Source organism: Hipposideros armiger, unplaced genomic scaffold, assembly GCF_001890085.2.
Source record: "Hipposideros armiger isolate ML-2016 unplaced genomic scaffold, ASM189008v1 scaffold_55, whole genome shotgun sequence".
Taxonomy (NCBI): Eukaryota; Metazoa; Chordata; class Mammalia; order Chiroptera; family Hipposideridae; genus Hipposideros; species Hipposideros armiger.
Window position 1 is genome coordinate 2,654,587 of NW_017731405.1, and position 14,583 is coordinate 2,669,169.

Below are 14,583 nucleotides of genomic sequence, written 5' to 3' on the forward strand. Positions count from 1 at the left end.
AATATGACAACAGCTCTGATGGCCATTCCAGAAAGAGTTACAAAATTGCTTTGAAGAGTGGACTAGGTACTGGTGTCAGTGTATAATGTCCCAAGGGGAGTACTTCAAAGGTGACTGTAGTGATAGTCAGCAATGAGTTATGTAGCACTTTTTCTAGGCTGAGTTCGTGAACTTCATTGTCAGACTGCATATGACCACACAGTGAGAAGGAATCATATGTCAGCTTCCAAATCCTCCACACTAAGAAGCTTACAGCCCCACTTTCCCAGTGTGGCTAGGAAAAGAGACTATTAGCCAAGACTCCCTTGGGCTTCTCTGGTTTACATAGGGATATGAGTTTCTTGCTTCAAGTCCAGATTGCTAAATTCAGTCTTTTGGTACCTGTGTTTCAAGAACAGATTTTGAGCCTCAGGATTGTATTTCTTAACTAGCTAAAGATGCCTCAAGGCTGCCTGAGGGCCCTGCATTAGCACCTTCTGTGGTCCTGATGTCTTCATCCTCTGCCTTTGGCTACTGAAGCTGTGAAAGGAGGTGTTCTAGGAGGCTTTTGGTAGAAAGTCTCTTCCTTCTCGGAGTTTGACATTTGCTCAGCAGCATGGCCCTTGCCGTTACACCATTAAACATCTCCAGGGCAACAGTACCTGGGGGCATAACTGACTGCTTCTTCACACTTTTTATGATGTGGCTTCTAATAAATTAAGTTCAGTATAGGGGACTTTCCAGGGTACTCCACACCAGCAGCTGTCAAACCTTAGCATACATCAAAATTGCCTAAAACACAGATTGCAGGGCCTCAGAATTTGAATTTCTAACTAGTTCCCAAAAGATGCTGACGCTACTAATCCCAGGTCACACTTTGAAAACCACTGCTATACATAAAGTACTGTGAAACAAAAACAATGACCAAAAACAAAACAAAAACCTTCACCTGTGATGCTTTATTTTCTGAAGCATAATATAATGTGTGCTTAAACCTGAATGTTTCATGAAACAAAGGAATGCCACAAAGCACTATCATCTGGCAATTTATAAAGATTGTAAGGTTGCGGATGTTAGGGCTATCCAGAGACTTCTAAGGATAGGTTTTCAAGAGTCTTCACCCTGGGCCGGCCAAATGGCTCAGTTGGTTAAGAGCATGAGCTCTGAGCAACAGGGTCGCTGGTTTGATTCCCACATGGGCCAGTGAGCTGCGCCTGAGCTGAGCTGCCGCTGAGCTGCCAACAGGTGGCAGGATGGCTTAGCTAGTGAGAGCATGTGCTCCTAACAACAAGGTTGCCAGTTTGACTCCTGCATGGGATGGTGGCTATGCCCACCTGCAACTAAGATTAAACACAGCACCTTGAACTGAGCAGCCGTAAGCTGCCAATGGGCAGCCGGATGGTGACTGGGCTTGGAGCTGAGCTAGCTGCGCCCTCCACAACTAAGATTGAAGAACAACTTGGCTGTTCCCCTTCCCCAATTCCCCAGTTAAAAAAAAAAACAAAAAGCCTTTAAAAAAAAAAGTCTTTACCCTTTCTGAGACATGGGAATGGCGGTGGGGAGGGGTTGCTTATAGAAGTAAACTTAATGTTTAAATGCACATCAGCAGAAGTACATGAATTTACAGTACAGTACTCGATTTTTTCTTTTTCTTAATATATAGTGTTCAAGCCTAGGAAGACAAAAGTCCACTAACTTTTAGGAGCAATAAAATAAAATTCTAGGAAGTGGGAATGGGAGGATGAATGCTGTGAATTCAATCCAGGGTAAGTACCAAAGCAAATAAAATTATTTCCAGGACACTGGCTGAGTAATAGCAATAATGGCTACCATTTCGGAGGTGACTGCTATGTAAGTCTTGTACTTTACATGTTTTATCTCTGTATACATTATGTATCTCTTTGTATGCTTCTCTTATCTTTTGAATATGAAATCTTTCAACATTTCCTTTCTGTTTACCACTAACCTGAAACCCCACCTATCATAGCTAAGTAATTACTTGCTTTCTCCTGAGCACAGTCATCAAACTTGGATAGGTTATAAAAATCCTACTTGCACTGACTGCATTTCTCCTGGAGATCTAAAAGATAAGATTCAGATCTTTCGTAATGAGGAGATTTTTTTGTTTTTAAATCACCAACATTAAACATCAGCTTTAAAAGAAAAAAAAAGTCCCTCAACTTTGGAAATGAAAATGACATGTTAGGAAAAATGTAGTATGAGAATTGTCTCTTGTTGTTAAATTAAGGAATCAAGCTAGGATTTAAATTTTTCCTTCTCTGAAAACATTTTTGTGAACAATGGAGCCCAGCCGCGAAGTCTATAGGTTTATAAGACATTTTATGCACTAAATTGCAGAAAATTCTTTAAGAAATTCATAGTCTACTACAACTAGACAGCATAAATTTTCATATTAATTGTGCTTTTAATATAGTCTGTTTCTCCTATATGTACAAATGAGTATAAAACATATATAATAATGAGTTATAGGTGATACATTTATGAGTAATCTCCATTCTCAGGAAATGTAGTAAGCAAGACTTGAATGTCTGTTCTTAGAACTCCAGCTATGAGGCTTAGAAATCCCCCCTGGGGAAGTTCTGAGGGCCATTTTAGAGCCTAAATACTGTATCAGAAAGTCACATGAGCCCCATTTGGAGTGGGTGTGTTGGAAAAGGAGATTAGGCATAGGAACCACTGTGGGAAAACAGACAATTCCACAATAACAAACATAAACAATGCAGTGCAGTTCTTCCAAATTTCTTTGCAATAACCATAGTTTATTTATTTAATTATGGAAGAAGAACGAAGAAAAAAAAACATAAAACATCTTACAGGACATCTTCAAATAGAATAGCATTTTAAGATGGAACCTTTTGTGTAGGGTCATGAATAAGTAGCTGTAGGATGGACTTATTTCTGGCTATGATAAAGAAACAGGAACCGGGCCGGCCGAGTGGCGCGATGGTTAAGAACTGGCTTGGGATGCCAGAGGACCCCAGTTCGGATCCCACATATGAGGGCCAGTGACACTGCCCTCCACAGCTAAGATGCTGAACAACAGCTCAACCTGGAGCTGGGCTGCTGTGAGTCGCTGCGACAGCGTAGGCTGCAGCCCCTGCGGCAGTGGGTTGCCATGGGCTACCGTATGTAGCCAGCAGCCAGCGTGAGCGGCCAGCAGCCGCAGTGAGCGGCCGTCCAGAAGCCGGCGACTGATCTGCCTTGCCTGGGAAGAGCGCAATGATGGTGCCAACTTGGGCCAGTGAAGCAAGCAACGTCCTCCACAACTAGACTGAAGAACAAAACGACAGCAATTTGTCTGTTCCCCTTCCCCCAATTCCCCAATAAAAAAATCTTAAAAAAAAAAAAAACAGGAACCAAATTTACCCTCCTTCCATTAATACCTAGAAAAGCAGATAAAATATAGTAAATAACTATTTTCAGACATCAGACAACAGGTACTCAGGACTGTCATCCCTGAGAGAAGGGAAATAGATGAGGTATACAGGATTACCTCAGCTTTAACCCTGGAGGCACATTCCACACCATGGAGCGGGGAAGGAATTGCAGGGAGAGTCCAGTAGTACCACTGACGTGAGGTAACAGAAATCAGAGTTTGGAGAGGCTTCTCTGGCTGGAATTTATGGGGCAGAGGTGCAGAAAGAGGAAGCTATATATACAAGGAACATTGAGGGGCATTTAGAAGTTTACTAAATACTAAGACATGCATGAGCACAGTGAAATGCCACAGACCCGGCAGAAAGTGACTGGGAAGCTATAAGCTGAACAATTCACAAAGCTCACAACGAACTGGGAGCCATCCAAGTTCTCACCAGCCAGGGCAGAGAGTCCTTATCATCATTCAGGGCATTCAGCAGAGAGTGGACCATGCCTTAATATACCGTATTTCCCCATGTATAAGACGCACCCTTTTTCGAAAACTTTGGGGGTCTAAAAACTGGGTGCGTCTTATACAGTGGTTGTATGAGTGCAAAAACAAGAGCAAAAAAAGCGGGAAATGCAAGTAAAAAAAATCTACAACCACTGTATAAGATGCACCCAGTTTTTAGACCCCAAATTTTTTGAAAAAGGGTGCATCTTATACATCTGGAAACACAGTAATAATAAGGTTAAAGAATGCTTAGAAAAAAGACTACTCCAGACCTACCTTTAAAAGCTTAAAAAAGAAAATCTTAAAAGGACCCAGAGAAAAAAGACATAATAAATACAGAGGAACAAAGATAAGAATGACAGATTTCTCATTACAAACCAAGAAATTCAGAAAAAAATGGAGCAATATCTTTAAAATGCTGAAAGAAGAAACTGTCGGTGTACAAGCAGGAAAAATATCATTCCAGAAATGAAGGTAAATGAAAACTTTTTCAGACAAACAAAAATTGAGAGAATTCATCACCAGGAATCATGCATTACAAGAAAAGTTTTAAAAGTTCTTCAAGTAGAAGGAAAATGATATTAGTTAGAAACTTGGATATACACAAATGAATGTAAAGCATTAAAATGGTAAATATGAGGGTAAATATAAAACACTTTTTTCTTATTTTTATTGCTTTTTAAAGATAATTAACACGATAGCAAAAATAATAATTTGTTGTGTTTATAAAATATGTAGAAGTAAGATGAATGATAAAAATAGCACAAAGGATAAGAGGGAGTACATGGCAGTATATTTTAAGATTCTTATGTTATACACTAAAGGTGTATATTATTGGAAAGTACACTGTGATAAATTAAAAAGTATGTACTATAAATATGAGCAGCTACTAAGAAAAGAAGTAACTGATATGAAATGGAATCATTAAAATTACTCATTTAACAAACAATGCAGAGAAAGAAAGAAAAATAAATAAAGAACAGATGGAAACAATAGAAAAGAAATATTAATGGGATAGCTTTATATCCTATCATATAGATATTTCTATTAAATTAATGTAATTATTAATTCTATTAAGTATAAATGATCTAAGCATGCTAATTAAACCAAATACATCTTGTCTTAAAAAAATCTACTTTAAATATAAAGACATAGATAGTTAAAATAATAGGACAAAATAAAATATATCATGTAAACACTAAATATAAGAAAGCTGGGTGGCTATGTTGGTATCAGAGAAAGTAGACTTCAAAACAAGGTATAATAAAAAATAACAAGGGGCATTTCATTAGGATATAGGGGTCAATTCATCTAGAAGATATAACAATCCTAAATATGAATTCCCTAAATAACAAAGCTTCAATATACATAAAGCATAAACTGATAAAACTGAAAGGAGAAATAGACAAATCCACAATTTACCTGGAAACTTCCTCTTGCAGCAATTGATATAACAAAGGATCAGTAAATATACAAAATACTTGAAAAATACCATTAACCAACTTGGCATAATTTATATTCGTAGGACCCACTGCCCAATAACAGCAGAATGTGGGTTTTTTTCAGGTACACATGGAACATTCACTAAGATATATCACAGGCTAATCCATAGAACAAATACCAATAAATTTAAAACATTGAAATGAGACACAGAATGTTCTCTGACTACAGTGTATTTAAAGTCGAACTCAATAAGTTATCTGGAAATTCCACAAATATTTGAAATTAAACAACATACTTCTAAATAACCCATAAGTAAAGAAGCACAAGGGGAATAAGAAAATATCTGAACTGAATAAAAATGAAAAGTAATCAAACTTTGTAGATGTAGGTGAAGAGGTACTCAGAGAAATTTATAGCTTTAAAAGCTTTTATTAAAGCAGAAGAAGGGTCCAACTTTAAGGATCTAAGAGTCCACTTAAGTCTAGAAAAAAAAGAGCAAATTAAATCCAAACTAAGGAGAAAGGATATAATAAATATAAAAGTAGAAATTAATAAGTAGGAAACAGGTAAACAATACACAAATTCAGTGAATCCAAAAGCTGGTTTTCTGAAAGGTGACTAAAAATTGATAAACGTCTAGCAAGGCTGACCAATAAAAAAAGAAAGAAAATACCAATTACTGATATAAGGACCCTATGTGCATTAAAAGGGTAAAATGGAATATTACAAACAAATTTATGTCAATAAATTAACAATTTACATAAAATAAGCCTATTCCTAGAAATACCCAAAGTACCAAAACTCACTCAAAAATATTTTAAAATCTAAATTTCCCCATATTTACTAAAGAAATTAAATTTGTGTTCAAAACCTGTGCACAAAGAAAACTCCAGTCCCAGAAACATTCACTGGTGAAATCTATAACTCATAATGAAGAAATAATACCAACCTTACACAAACATTCTCACAAAATCAAACAATTGGAAACCCTTCACAATTTATGTTATGAGACCAAAATTATCCAGATACTAAAGCCAAAAATAAAAAGACATTGTAAAAAAGGAAAATATGAATAAACATATTCCTGAATATGGATGCAAAAATCATCAACAAATCAAAGTTTAACAAATCAAAACCAGCAATATATTTAAAAAAAAAAAAAGTACTCCATGACCAAGTGATGTTTATCCCAGGAATGCAAGGTTAGTTTCACATTCAAAAGTCAATCTGTGTGCAAAAGAATGAAGATGGACTCTTTCCTCACACATCATATGTAAAATCTAACTAAAAATGAGTCAAAGACTTAAATTTAAAAGCTAAACTTATAAAACTCTTAAAAGAAAACAGGGGAAATTTTTCATTACCTTGGATTTGGCGATGGTTTCTTAAATGTGACACCAAAAGCACAAGCAGCAAAAGAAAAACAAATAAATTGGACTTCATAAGCATTAAAAACTTTTGTACATCAAAGGACACTATCAAAAGAGTGAAAAGACAACCCAGAGAATGGAAGACAATATTTGAAAATCATATACCTGATAAGGGTTGACTACCTAAAATATATAAAGAACTCTTACAAGTCAGTCACAAAAAGGCAAACCCAATCAAAAAAGGGGCAAAGGACCTGAACAGACTTTTCTCCAAAGACGATATACAAATGACCAACAAGCATATTAGGAAAATGCAATTCAAAACCTCAATGAGATGCCACTTCACACCCATTAGGATAGCTAGAACTTAAAAAAAAAAAGAAAGAAAAAGGGAAATAAGAGTTAGCAAGATGTGGAGAAACTGGAACCCCTATAAACTGTTCCTGGTGGGAATGTAAAATGGTGAAACTGCTATGAAAAAGAGTTTGGTGGTTTCTCAAAAAGTATAGAGTTACCATATGACTAAGAAATTCTACTCCTGGATATATTTACCCAAGAGAATTGATAACAGATGTTCAAAAACTATTACATGAACATTCATTGCAGCACTATTCACAATAGCTAAAAGGTGAAAACAACCCAAATTTTCACTAACAGATAAATGGATAAATAAAATGTGGTAAATCTATATGATTAAATATTACTTGGCTGTAAAAAAAGAAGTACTGATACATGATACAACCTGGATGAACCTTGAAACATTATGCTAAGTTGACAGAAGCCAAACACACATACTATGGTTCTATTTATATATAAAATATCCAGAACAGGCAAATCCAGAGACAGAAAGCAGATTAGTGGTTGCCAGGGGCCGAGAAAAGGGGTGGATGGGGACTGTCTAATGGCCATGGGATTTCCTTTTCAAGTGATAAAAATGTTCTGGAACTAGACCGTAGTAGTGGTGGATGCACACATTGTAAATATACTCGTACTTATTACCACTAAATGATATACTTTAAAATGGTTAAAACGGTGAATTTTATGTTATGTGCATTTACCACAATTTAAAAAAAAAAGTTAACATAGTCCACCACTTTAACAAAATAAAGGAAAAAATCATACCATGATCTCAACAGATGTAAGAAAATCATTTGATAAATTTGCTGCCTATTCATGACAAGAATTCTCAATAAATCAGTTGTAAAAAGGAATTTTTTCAATCTGATAAAAAAAATCTACAAAAAACCTATAGCAAGAATCATACTTAAAAGTGAAAGATTGAATGCTTTTTCCCTAAGGTCAGGAACAAGGCACAGATGTGCACTATTGCCATAATTGTACTGGCCCTAGCCAGTATAATAAAGGAAGAAAAAGAAATAAAAGACACTCAGATTGAAAAGAAAGAAGTAGAACTTTGTTAATTCACAGAAAATGTAATTGTGCACATAGAAAATCCGAAAGACTCTACAAAAACAGCTGGTCAAAACTAATAAGTAAATTTAGCAAAATCACAGAATACATGTCAATAACAAAAATTAATTGTATTTGGGGTGGCCGAGTGGTGCGTTGGTTAAGAGTTGGCTTGGGACACCAGCACTGAGCAGCAGGGCTGCCGGTTCAGATCCCACATGGGCCAGTGACACTGCACCCTCTACAGCTAAGATGGTGAACAACAGCTCGATCTGGAGCTGGGCTGCTGTGAATAGCCGGTGACAGCGGAGGCTGCAGCCGCTGCTGCAGTGGGCTGCCGTAAGCTACCGCGAGTGGCCGGCAAGCCAGCGTGAGCGGCCGGCAGCCGGCAGCCTGCGTGAGCTGCCAAGAGCAACCGTAAGCAGCCGTCCAGTGGCCGGCAAGCAACTGCNGCAATGATGGTGCCAACTTGGGCCAGTGAAGCAACGTCCTCCACAACTAGACTGAAGAACAAAAGGACAACAACTTGTCTGTTCCCCTTCCCCCAATTCCCCAATAAAAATCTTAAAAAAAAAAATGATCCAAGCCCAGAGAGAAAGATCACTGTGGGTGGAAGTGATACAGAAGATGTCTCCGAGGAGATAGGAGTGTGGCACTTGGGAGAAAGGGCAATATTTGAATAAATGGAAAAGAGCACATTCCAGAGAGAATAATGTGAGCAAAGAACTGGAGTTGGGAACATACACTCAATGCTTCAGGGACAATGATGTAGATTATTCACAAGTGTGTGTGTGTGTGTGGGGGGAGAATACCATTATTTTGGCTGACAAGGTAGGCTATGACCAGGGAACCAAATGCCAGACTAAGGAGTTTGGTGAAATTCTAGTCATTGGAAATCACTGAAAGTTTTCAATAAGACTGTACCTTCAAAGTGCAATTTTACTGAGATAAACATGGCTGCATATTCAAGAAAGACTGGTGAAGGACATCAGGAGTAGGATCAGCAAGGAGCTATAAAAATCCAGAAATAGAATCATAAGGACTGTTACAGACTGAATTGTATCCTCCTTACAATTTCATGTGTTGAAGCCCTAACCCCCAAATGTGTCTGTATTTGGAGACAGAGCCTTTACAGAAGTAATTATGGTTAAATGAAGGCATAAGGGTGAGGCCCTAATCCAATAGCACTGGCGTCCTTATAAGAAGAGGAAGAGGCATGAGCGAGTATGCTCTCTCAGATCTCCCTCTCCTGGTGCACACACAGAAAAGAGGCCATACAAGATCAGACAATTAAGTTCACAAACTTATTGCAATGATGTTGCTAACCTTTTTTGATATCAGAGGGATTATTCATTATGAATTTGTACAACTGGACAGTTAACCAAGTTTACTACTTGGAGGTGCAGCAAAGGCTGCATGAAAAAGTTAGACAACCTGAACTTTTCACCAACAATTCATGGCTCTTGCATCACGACAATGCACCAGCTCACACGGCACTGTCTGTGAGGGAGTTTTTAGCCAGTAAACAANAACAAAGGACAGCAACTTGTCTGTTCCCCTTCCCCAATTCCCCAGCACTGTTCCCATCCCCCAATTCCCCAATAAAAATCTTAAAAAACAAAAAACTTGCAGCATTTGCCTGTTTTTTTATGGACCAAAGTGTGTCCCTCAAAATTAAAGGGTTGAGTCCTCCACAACTAGACTGAAGAACAAAAGGACAGCAACTTGTCTGTTCCCCTTCCCCCAAATCCCCAATAAAAAAATTTAAAAAAAAATCTTTAAAAAAAAATTAAAGGGTTGAAGCCTTAACCCCTAATGCGACTGTATTTGGAGATAGGACCTTTAGGGAGGTAACGGAGATGAAAAGAGGTCATAAGAGTGAAGCCCTAATCACAAGACTAGTGTCCCTTATAAGAGGAGAAAGAGACACCACAGAGCTCCCCACAAACACACAGAAAAAAAGGCATGTGAGAACATAGCGAGAAGGCAGCCACTAAAGGCATGAAAAAAGCCTCCGAGTACCTAACCCTGATGGCACCTTGATCTTGGACTTCTAGCCTTCAGACAGTAAGAAAATAATGATCGGTTGTTTAAACCACCCCAGCCTGTGGTCTTCTGTTATGGCAGCCAGAGCAGACTAATACACCTGAGCATCAAGCACAAGAAAATAATAAAGTCATTATTTCTTACTAGTCATATTATTCTTGGGCCTATTTTAATCTCTAACCAATGAAAGTTCTTCTAGAATATGTAATTGAGAAACCAGCAATTGTTTTAATTCTGTAAAAGACCTTGGCCAACAGACCAGACAGCCGGTTCATGTGTGTGACCCAAAGTGATGACGGAACGCAATTTTTAGTCCTGTAAAAACAATCACTGGGACCAGACAGACATGGTCTGGGCCAAGTGAAAGGAAGATCACAGGAACACCTCCATCGCTCCCCAGTTGTGCGTCAGATCAGATATGAGTGAAAGAATTGCCTTCTCTTGGCTTTTGGTTGAGCTTCACCTGGCACTGGCACCTAAACCATGACTCATGGGCTTCTCTCTGTTTCTCTATCATCTCATTTATCAGATAAATTTCTGCAACCAATGATTCCACTGATTCTCATCTTTCCACAAGTTACAGTTCCTTTATTTAAAGCAATAGTTTTTAGCTAACCACCTTTCTCCTTTAAAGCTATCTTGGGGCCACTCGAAGGTCGGTTATGAGGAAAAGCTTCCAGGGGGACGTGGGCCTTTATTTTGGCCACTGCTTTCCTCTGGCTCCCCTCAGGCTCTTGTCAGTACAGCAGCCAGGGTGATCCTCCTACAACGGAAGTCAGATTCTATCACTGCCACCTGCCTCAGAGTCTTTCTAGAAGACGACAAGGCCCTCGGCAGTCCGGCCCTCCGTCCTCTCAGACCTCAGTTTCTGCTGCTCTCCCATGGCTCATGCTCTCCTGCCACCCTGACCTCCTTGCTGTGCCCTGGACATTTGGACACACTGCTTCAGAGCCTTTGCACCTGCTGTTTTTCCTACTTGGAATGCACTTCCCAACTATACACCTGGCTCACTCATCACTTCCTTCAGGCCTCGGCTCAAATGTGACCTCTCCAGGGAGGCCTTCAAAGACCACCTGATTTAATAAAGCAAAATTCCCCATCCCATCCTGGGGAGTCCTTACCGCACCCTTCTGCTGCTTTATCTTCTCCCTGGCACATAGTGCCATCTGATTTTCTTTCTTTCTCTCTTTCATTCTTTACTATCTCCCACCCCAGAAGGTAAGCTCCAAGAGGAGAGAAACTATCTGGCACATGTTGGATGCTCAGTAATTACTTGTTGCATGAGCGATGGAAACCTGCTCCTTCTGCAGATGAGAAGTCAGAAGACGAAGCAACCATCCTCGGCCTGTTGCATCCTCCCCACTGCTCGCAGCTCTCACTGACCTCCAGATCTTGTGTGGACAGAGGCAGAGAAAAGTCCTGCAGACTATGCATATGCCCCTGAAGGCAGGGCTTGGAAGGAACCAGAAGGCCAGCTATACCTGGGCCAAAGCAAGAGGCCATCTGGGTGTTTGAGGCAGATGGGGATGGATGGATAGCGCCCTGGTCTCTGAGCTTGTCTCCTTCCTCTGCTTCCCTCCCTCCTCTGAGGACCACGCTTTCCATCAGGGCTTCCTCCTCAATGTACTGACCAAACTGCTACAGCATGACAAGTTACTGATTGTCTCAGCCTTCAGGCCACCCAGGGCCTGGAGCAGACACAGAGTGTGGTCCACTGACTCCACTGTCCCAGACAACACTGCCATTGTCCTCTGTGCGCTGTGATGCAGAAGGCTTGGGACACAAGTGCTTTTCCCTTCCTCCAAGGAGTCTTCCCCTCTATTCCTTCCACTATCTCCTCCCACCTTTCTGCTTATTTTCCTCTTGTGCAAGCCCTGCAGCCACAGGACCTGGGTAAGGTATGGCCTTTCTGACAGAATTTATTCCCACAACGTGAGTGACAGCTGTTGAGAACTCCGGCGCATGCTGTATGAAAAGATCTAAAATGCTCTCCCTTAAACAGAAAAGCCTGCTCAATAAAAGACAGATGGTGAGAATACTTTAGTGGCCACTGTCCCTCTGAAAATGCTATGAAATGCTATTCTGGGATAAAACTGAGTTCTTCCTCTTTGAGACATGAAAACATGTATTGCAAAATGGTGTTCTTCAGGCAGAAATGCTGTTCAATGGGCTGTTTGACAAATATGCTCATTGTAAAACCTTTGTCAATATTATTTATCGCAAACTTGCTAATATCATTCCATCACCAGCCAGGACAGGATCTAAAAACTCTTCCACCTTCTAAAGCACTCTTAGGTTACTATGAAGACCTTTCGTGCAGTTTTCAAAACAGGGGGGTTTGATGAAAGCTACTGAGGAATTTAATTTTCCTCTTTATATGCCATTCCATTGCAAAGAAGATTGTCTTGAGTTTTCTTTAAAATACATATATATATATATATATATATATATATATATATATATATATATATATATAAAATGGAACTAGAAAACAGTTCCTAAAAACTTTAAAAAAATCATTTGTTTCCCTATTATTGAATCAGCTATAGTTAACTGTACAGTGTTAAAGAANAGTGAAGCGACGTCCTCCACAACTAGACTGAAGAACAAAAGGACAGCAACTTGTCTGTTCCCCTTCCCCGATTCCCCAATGCTGTTCCCCTCCCCCAATTTCCCAATAAAATATTTTAAAAAAAGTTATTTCTAGATCTCCACACTGAAAACTATAAAATGCTACTGAGAGAAGTTACGAAATCCTAAATACACACATATAATGTTCCTGTATCAGAAAACTCAATATTGCTGAGATATCAATCTCCCTCAATTAATCTATAGATTCAATACAATTCCAACTAAAACCACAGCAGGACTTTATATATTCATTTAATTTTTGTAGAAATTGGAAGAGTAATTCTAAAATGTGTGTAGAAATGCAAAGGACCTAGAAGAGTTAAATGAATTTTGAAAAAAAAAAAGGAACAAAATTGGAAGATGAACAATACTTGACTTCAAAATTTAATATAAAGCTATAGTAATCAAGATAGAGTGGTACTGGCATAAGGACAAACAAATAGATCAATAGACCAGAATAGTGTCCATATATAGACTCATGTTTTTAGTATCAATTAATTTATAATTAAAGTGTCAAGATAATTCAATAGAGAAAGTATAATCTTTTCAACTAGTGGTGGTGGGACAGCTGCATAGCCATAAACAAAAACAAAACAAACAACCCCCAACCCTTACCTTATACCATACACAAATACTAACTTGAAATGTATCACAGAACTAAAGAAGCTAAAACTAAAAGACCTCTAGAAGTAAACTTAGGAAAAAATCTTGACAAACTTGAGGTAGGCAAAGATTTCTAGAAAGAATGTAAAATGTATGAATCATAAAAAAACCCAAACTTGATTAACTGGAATTCATTAAAATTGTATAAGTCTGCTCATTTAAAGATAACTTTAAGAAAATTAAAAGGCAAACCACAGACTGGAAGAAATACATATTCAAAGACTTGTATTGAGAATATATAAAGAATTCTTACAATACATAATCAAAAGACCAATAACAATTAAAAATTGGGCAAAACATCTGGAACAGACGCTTCACAAAAGTGTCACAACAGACACTTTTAAGAAGACATTAAAATGGCCAGTAAGCACATGAAAACAAAAATATTCAGTATCATTAGTCATCAGTGAAATGGAAATAAAAGCACAATCTGATATCACTACACATCCTCTAAAACGGCTAAAATGCGAAAGACTGACAATACCAAGTGTTAACAAGGATATAAAGCCACTGGAACTCTCAGACATGCTGATGGGAACATAAACTGGTACACCCGCTTTTGGAAAACAGTCTGACAGTGTCTTATTAAATAGTATATATTTGCCATACAACCATGAAATTTCACTTCTAGGCTGTCACTCAAGAAAAATGAAAACATATGCCCAAAAGCTTGACCATAGCAGCTTTTAAAATAATAGTCCCAAACTGGAAACAACCCAAGCGTTCATTACCAGGTCAATAAACAAATAAATTATGATCCATCCATAAAATGGACTAATACTCAATGATAAAATGTGATGAACTACTGATACACACAGCAACATGGATGAATCTCAAAATCATTACACTGGGTGAAAGAAGACAGACTCAAAAGGCTACTTATATGACTTCATTGATACGAAACGCTTTTTAAAAAGACAAACCCAGTCAGTCTACTGGAATAAAAAGATCGGTGGCTACTTGAGTCTATGATAGGGGGTGAGAATAGACTGGGAAGGAGCACGAGGGACAAGACGACAGAACTGTTTTATATCTAGATTAGGGCAGTGATTACATATAGGATTACATACTTTGTCAAAACTCATTAAAGGTGTATATTTTATTGTATATAAATTATACCTCAGTAAAGTTTATTAAAAAAAAAAAAAA

At 38.3% G+C, this 14,583-nt stretch overlaps 1 protein-coding gene across 3 annotated transcripts in view; it reads right to left on the reverse strand.

The window, feature by feature from the left end:
* PDE8B (phosphodiesterase 8B) overlaps positions 1–14,583 on the reverse strand; it is a 253,654-nt gene that overhangs the window by 211,551 nt on the left and 27,520 nt on the right. Inside the window, exon 1 of one of the 3 annotated variants that reach the window (XM_019641028.1) lies at positions 3,494–3,554. The exons of the other annotated variants lie outside the window; for them this stretch is intronic. The gene's annotated coding sequence lies outside the window, so the exon portion shown is untranslated. Of the gene's footprint in view, positions 1–3,493; positions 3,555–14,583 lie in introns of those variants that run through there. 3 annotated transcript variants of the gene reach the window in all.